This window comes from Elephantulus edwardii, unplaced genomic scaffold, assembly GCF_000299155.1.
Source record: "Elephantulus edwardii isolate Elephantulus edwardi_28Jun2011 unplaced genomic scaffold, EleEdw1.0 scaffold00092, whole genome shotgun sequence".
NCBI classification, from domain to species: Eukaryota; Metazoa; Chordata; class Mammalia; order Macroscelidea; family Macroscelididae; genus Elephantulus; species Elephantulus edwardii.
The window spans coordinates 9,408,677-9,416,296 of NW_006399842.1; positions in this window are offsets into that span (position 1 = coordinate 9,408,677).

The window sequence follows — 7,620 nt, forward strand, 5'->3', positions numbered from 1 at the left end:
TATACACTGAGATCAGGTAACACAGAGGCTGCTTTCTCTTCTGAGCTTCTGAAGCACCAAGGAACACTTTTATATTTGCTCTGCTAGTATAGAGGGGAGGGATAACCCAGTTATCATCTAGTCAATACCAGTTCATGGAAACTCCACATGTGCAGAGTAGGCCTGTGGTCCATAGGTTTTTAGTGATGATATTCTGGAAATAGATAGCTAAATACTGCTCCTTTGGATAGACTCGCACCTTTGGTTAGACAACCACTGGGTCTGTGTCACACAGGGATTCCAATCCTACCTCATGATGTTGGGAAGCTCTGGGGTTTGTGACTCTCTGCCCTTAAGTCCATGTGACCTCTGAGGATAGCACAGTGCTTCATTCACTTCTTGCCCTAAGCTTTGACCACAATGCCTGGCACAAGGTTAACGCTAAATAAATACATAGTGAACTGAATTGACTTACTTCTGGGGACTCCCTACAAGGTGATCTCAGCCTTAATTCCAAAGCTGCTTTGAGATTTAACCCAGACACTGTTGTGTTTGGGAAAGCAAAGAGGAAAAATAGTTGGGGGAAAAATACGCAATGGAGGTGTGCTTTGATTCAATGGAGCATTCTTTTGCTCTTGGCCTAGTTCTTAAAAAAATCACATTCCAAGCAGTAGCCGTGACCCACTAAGAACATTGGTGACTAGATGGAAAGATTTCTAGGGGTGCTAGTAAAACCCCCGTAAAAGGGATTCCTGTTCCCTCTCTTTCTCCACACCCTCCTCCCTTCCCATAAGAAGCCTTAATGGACCCTCAGTGCAACTCTGACATGATGGAAACTGCTAAGAGGTGGAATTTCCACACTGGGTAGGAGAAGGAAGAATGTTATTCTTCCTGCTACAATTCTAGAGCTGGCCAACTGCCCCCTGGTGGGAGCAGCGGCTGTGTGGGGAAAGGGCTTGAGTCAGGGAAGGAAAAGGACAGCAGAGGATGATGGAAGGAGGTTATGGGATGCCAGGCCTCCAGATGTCTGCTCCTCACAGATGTGTCTGCAATGGGTTGGCCCACACATCTGGATGATAATCACCAGCACGGGTCACATCTGGAGAGTGCTTTATAGGTTACAAAGTTCTCTTCGGGATGTCTCAAAGGTGAATTCCCACCACAAAGTGGGCTAAACAAGTATGACTGTCCCTGTTTTTGCCAATAAAGCCCTCAAGATCACGTGCCCTTGCTCAGGCAGTAATAACAATAGCAATGACAGTGATGACATGGATAGCCAACAGTTACGAGTACTCACCATGCAGCAGGCATGGTTCCTAGCACTTGATACACAAAGCTTTGGATCATTGCGTCTAAGCAACACTTTCTTTACAAGATGAGTGTTTGTATTCTCACTTTACAGATGAAGAGGATGAATCACAAGGGTCTAGTAATTTGTCCAAGCTTGCAAAGATAAGCACAAAGCCAGGATTTATGCACAGAAAACTTATCTCCGGTTGTTGTTGTTGTTATGTCCCATCAAGTCACCTGTGACTCATAGCAACACTATGCATAATAGCTCTGAACTTATCCTGAGCCAGTCTCACAATCTCTGACACACTTTGTTCCTTTATGCCAGTTTATTGTGTCAATCCATCTCATCTGAGGTCTTCCTTTCTTTTTGCACTGTCTCCCCACCCTTCCAAGCATGATAGCCTTCTTCAAGGACTGGTCCTTCCTGGTAACATGCTCAAAGTATGTCAGACGAAGCTTCTGAATGCCTCCTAGGTGCAGCTTGGTTCCACCCTTTACAAAAACATACCTGTTTGTTCTTCTGGTGATATGTTCCAAAGCTCTTCTCCAGCACCACAACTCAAAGTCATCGATTCTTTCTTCATCATCGTCCAGCTTTGTGATGCATAGCAAGTAATTGTGAAGACCATGGCTTGAATCAGGTGCAACTCAGTCTCTAGACTGACATCATTGTTCTTTAGCACTTTGGAGAGGTCCCACACAGCAAATTTCCCTAATGCAATTGGTCTTTTGATTACCACCTGCTGGTGTCAAAAGGGTTGATTGTGGAGCTGAGCAAGCTGAAATTGTTAACAATCTCAGTCTCTTCTCCATCTATCATGGTGCCGCCAATTGGCCCAGTGGTGAGAATCTTTGTTGGTTCTTAACCAGGATTCGGTTCTTAACCATGATTTCTTGCTTGCCTCCCTGTTAAAGCAGGGAATAGAAGCAAATTAGATTTTTTTAGTTTCATATCAATGCTTATAAAATTAAGTCAAGATAAAGTTGTGATTCTAAACGGTAGCATTTATTCATACATTCACATATTTGCTGAATAAGTATACATTTAGCACTTGATTGGGATTGGACATTGAGGACAAAGGGTTGGGTTTTTTTCTAAAATGTGGTACTAGAAAATTTAAAAAGTGCATATGTAGCACGCACTTGATTGTAGAGGGCTGTGTGCTATTGATGTTGCTGTTGTGTGCTTTTGAGTCAGGACTGGCCTATACCTGATGCTCTGATGGGTTTTTGGAGGCAGTTACTTGCATGGGAGGAAATTGCCCATTTTTCTCACACAGAGCAGCTGGTGACTTTGAACCACATGCCTTTGTATTGGTAGTTTAATTCCTTACCACTATGCTATTGATGTGGTGGCGTTGTGTGCTGTCATGTAAGAACCTACCCAGAGCTGACCCTCCACCAGCTTTTCAAAGGGAGTTTAATCACACAGGAGGAGGTTGCTCCTAGAACTGCGCGCTTCAGATTGTAGCATAGCTTCCTACCACTAGGCTACCAGAATTTCCTATGCTATTGGGGTAGTTGATTAAATTAGGACTCCTTCCTTTATTTAGAAATTTGGTAGGCTGGTGGTTAATTATGTGGCTGTTAACAGAAAGGCTCAAACTCATCAATTTCTCAGAGGAAGGGTGATTTAACAGTCCATTTCCGTAAAGATCCCAGGCTTGGAAACACGATGGGGCTGTCCTTCTTTGCCCTATGTGGTTACTTTGAGTTTAAATCAACTCAACAGAAGTGAGTTTGGCTTTGGATTCTCTGTATTCTTTCTTTAAGTACATACTAGACACCTATTATGTACACTGTTTAGTAAGAGTTCCTTCCTTCTTGGAGTTTACAGACCAAATAGCAGAAAGAGCCAGTTATAATGCATACAAATACTGTAAGGGATGCAAACTGAGAGAATCATGAAGTCACAGAAAAGAGTTCACTTATCTCTAGAGAAAGAGGGATGGAGTAGAGAGAAAAATTTTCCACATAAAAAATATATTAAAATTTCTCTATCAACTTTTCAACCAAAAAAATACAAGATGTGCAGATAAAGACAGGAAACTATGACCCTTAATTAACATGAACAAATTAGGCAATTTAAACTTTCCAAATTATGTCATGTTTATGAAATATGCTTTAGAAATATTAAAAAATATATAAATATAACATGTTTAAAATAAAAAAATGGCTGTGTATCACTGCAATCCCAGAGGTACACGGTTCGAATCCACCAGATGCTCTGCTGGAGAAGGAGGGACAATCTCCTCCTGTACCAGTCAGATCCAATTTGACAGTACACACACAAAAAAATAATAAAAAATGAAAAAAAAAGGCTGTGTAGTGATACAAAACTTAACACTTTTGGGATTGTAGAACCTAAAAGAGAGTTTAGTAGAATAGAGGACAGCTTGTGAGAGAGTAGTTGAGGAATTTAAGCTAGATTAAGTTAAGATCTAAGACAGAGATGTGGTTATGTAGTCTGGAGAACTCTGGTGGCAGGATCAATAGTGAGTTGTGTAGCATACCACTAGTGGTTCAAATCCACCATTGTCTCTGAGGAAGATGGATAGACAATCTCCTCCCATTGCTATTTACAGCCTTGGAAATCTTATGGGTGTTTGCTGTGAGCTGAAACAGATGCAATTGTAATGAACTTGAATTTGAGATAAGCATTGTCCAATGGAAATATGTGGTAAGCCACACTCATAACTTTCTATTTTCTAGTACAATATTTTGAGAGAGCTCTGGTGGCCTAGTGATAAGCAGTAGCGCTGCAATCCCAAAAATACATGGTTAGAATCCACCAGCTGCTCCATGGTAGAAGAAAGGGAAGTCTCTGCCCATGTGATTTAATGCCTTTGAAAACCCACTGGAGAATTAGTTGCAGGTTGGTTCCAAGTCAATGGCACACAACAACATCTATGTATAAGTGATATAAAAATATATCTGTAAGAAGCTGCACTACAATCCCAAAGTCTCATGGTCCAAGTCCACCAGCCTCTTTGCAGGAGAAAGATGTATAGTCTCTTCCTTTATGATTAAACTGTCTCAGAAAACCCACTGGAGGGTCATATGGGTAAGTTCTGACTTGAAGGTGCACAATATAACAACAGCAATGAATTATGCTAGATTCTTTAAAATCCAGTAAACATTTCCTACTTACAGTACATCATACCTGCTCAGATCAGCTGTGTTCCAAGTGTACATAGCCATGTGTGGCCACTGCATTAGGTAACACAAGCTAGACCATTCAGGACCTCTAGTATCTGGACTTTAGCCTAATTACATGGAAATACCAGTAAGATATTTCTTTATATACTATTCTGGTAGCAAAATAGCCTATTGCTTTTCACTTTGTGATTCTCTTCTGACAAAATGCCTTATTGCTTGTCATTGGACTAATAGGTAATATCACGGTAGAGAAAAGATTGAAGTTGTCAATGATATAATTTTATTTGGATTCAAAATCAACGCCCATGGTAACAGCAGTCAAGAAATCAAAAGTTACGTTGCATTGGAAAAAATCTTCTGTCAAGGACCTGTCCAAAATGTTAAAGAGCAAGGATATCAGTTTAAAGACTAAGGTTTGCCTGATCCAAGACATAGAATTTTCAATTACTTTCTATGCATCTGAAAGTTGGACAATGTATAAGGATGATAAAAGAAGAATGGATGTGTCTGAGTTGTGCTTTTGGAGAAGAGTACAGAATATCCATGCACTGCCAAAAAACAAACAAGTCCGTCCTGGAGGAAGTGCAATCAGAGTGATCCTCAGAGGCAAAGATGGCAAAACTTTGTCTTGTTTACTTTAAGCATCTTTTCGGGAAGAACCAGTCCTTGAAGACAGACATCACACTGGGAAAGGAAGAGGCTCAGCAAAAGAGATAAAGACCCTCAATGAGATGGATTTATATAGGGACAACCACGAAGGGCTTGGTGGTGCAGGAGAATGGTGCAGATCTGTTATGTCAGAGTCCCTGTAAGTCATAGAAGACACATGGCACCAAACTACATCAACTAGTAATACGATTTCGGGGAAGCTTCTTTAAAGTGTACTGCCCCCATTGCATTTATAAAAAAAAGAATACTTATAATAATATCTATTTCAATGTGTTAGTATGCATATTTTAAAAGAAGAATTATGTGTAAAGTAATTTAGCCAGGATACAACAATGTGAAGTACAATAATAATTATTACTGTGTCGTCTTAGTTGAGACAAAAAAAGTGCATAGGAATGAGTCCTATGTAGTTAACTCAAACTGTTCCAGGTAGAATCCCCTGAAGGGAACGTAACCGGAGAAGATAATGGAAAAAAAGTTTGATCTGGCTGAGACACAAACTGGGGGGTTAGTAGATGGTAGGAGAAGTCAAAGCAAAAAATAAGTTTAGCAAGGTAGGCACAGTACACTCTGGAGGGCTTGTTATCTGTTGTTGGGTGCCATTGAAACAATTAAGACTCAGTGACTATGAACAACAGATCTGAACTTTGACCTATCTCGTACCATCGTTGTGCTGAAGGTATTGTTGTTGTTGTTATATGTTATCAAGTCGACTCCAACTCATAGTGACCCTATATACAACAGCTCTGTACCCTGCTCTATCTTGACCCAATTTCATTGTCTCTGACATACCTACCCCAATTAACACTGAGTCAATCCATCTCATCTGGGGTTTTCCTCTCTTGCACTGTCCCTTTACCCTTCCAAGCATTATGTCCCTCTCCAAGGACTGATCCCTCCTTGCAATATGCCCAAACTATGTCTGATGGAGTTTCAAAATCCTTGCCTCCAAGGAGCAGCCTGGTTTCACTCTCTCAAGGATGGACCTGTTGGTTCTCTTATCAGTAGAGAGTATGTTCAACACACTGCTCCAGCACCATAACTCAAAGGTATCGATTCTTCTTCTGTCATCCTTAGTCATTGTCCAGCTCTCTGATGCACAGCAAGTAATTTTGGAGATCATGGCCTGGATCAGGTGCACCTTAGTCTCCAGACTAATATTGTTGCTCTACAATACTCTGGAGGGGTACCTGACAGCAGATTTTCCCAATGAAATTTGTCTTTTGATTTCCCAGCTGCTTATACCAAGACTTTTGATTATATTGCCAAGTAACCTGAAGTTGTTAACAATCTCAATCTCTTCTACTTCTATCATGATGTTGCCAACTAGCCCAATGGTGAGAATCTTTGTTTTGTTTTCTTGATGTTGAGCTTCAATCTATATTGGAGACTACAGTCCTTGACCTTTTGCACAAATACCTCAGGTCCTCCTCAGTTTTGGCAAGGAAGGTTGTGTCATCTGCATAGTACAGGTTGTTGATAAGTCTTTCTCCAATCCTGATGCCACATTCCTCCTCACAGAGCTCAGCCTCTTGGATAATCTGTTTCACATATAGGATGACAATGTATGGAGAAAATATGCATTCCTGGTGTACACTTTTCCTGATTTTAAATCATGCATTGTTTCCTTGTTCTGTTCTGATGGCTGCCTCCTGGTCCACATATAGGTTTCACATAAGCACAATCAAGTATTCTGGGATTAGACAAGCTAAATTATTTTTGAGAAAGCAAGTCTATTTACAAATATCAGGCTCTGAAGACAACCTAAATTTATAGGTGGAATCCCAACAACGGATGCCTTGTGTGTGTTTAAAAATAGTTACAGGAGAACTGCAGATGTTTTAGATGAAAGCATTTGGCAGCTTGATCTTTGGACAATATTCCTAAAATATCAACACAGAAAAATTTGTAACAGCTAGACAGAAAGCTAGCAGAAGAGGAATATCAAGGTTTGAGTTTAGATCTTGGATGGTGCTCTAGCAGTCTGGAAACTAAGATCTATGTTTGGATCCTTGGAAAGAGGTTTTTAAATTGGTCCTTGGGAACAGTGCCTCTCTTTATCTGTGCCATTAGAGGAGGAGAGAGAGAAATTGTGTGTGTGTGTGTGTGTGTGTGTGTGTGTGTGTGTGTGTGTGTGTGTACGAATGGATAGATGTTTCAGGAATTGGATAAAGGTTTGTCTGATCAATTCCCTTTCTATATGTGGTCTGTGTTTCTTTGATGTGTGTGTGTGTGTGTGTGTGTGTGTGTGTGTGTGTGTGTGTGTGTGTGTTTGTAAATTCTGGGGAAGAATGTGCTCCCTTTGGTACAAGGGCATTGAGGAGAATGGACTCTTCCTTTTCTAAAAAACACAGACAGTCTTACGTGAAGAGTTGTAGGGGAGCATCCCACCTCCCAGAAAAACTTTTGTCTAGGATGCCACCTGTGCATCTCTTTTATCTCTGGAGAAAGAAAAAAATGACAGAAATAGTAGATAGCCTGAAAGACAAATGGAAGTTCCTTAGTCTCCTTTTCTGAAAT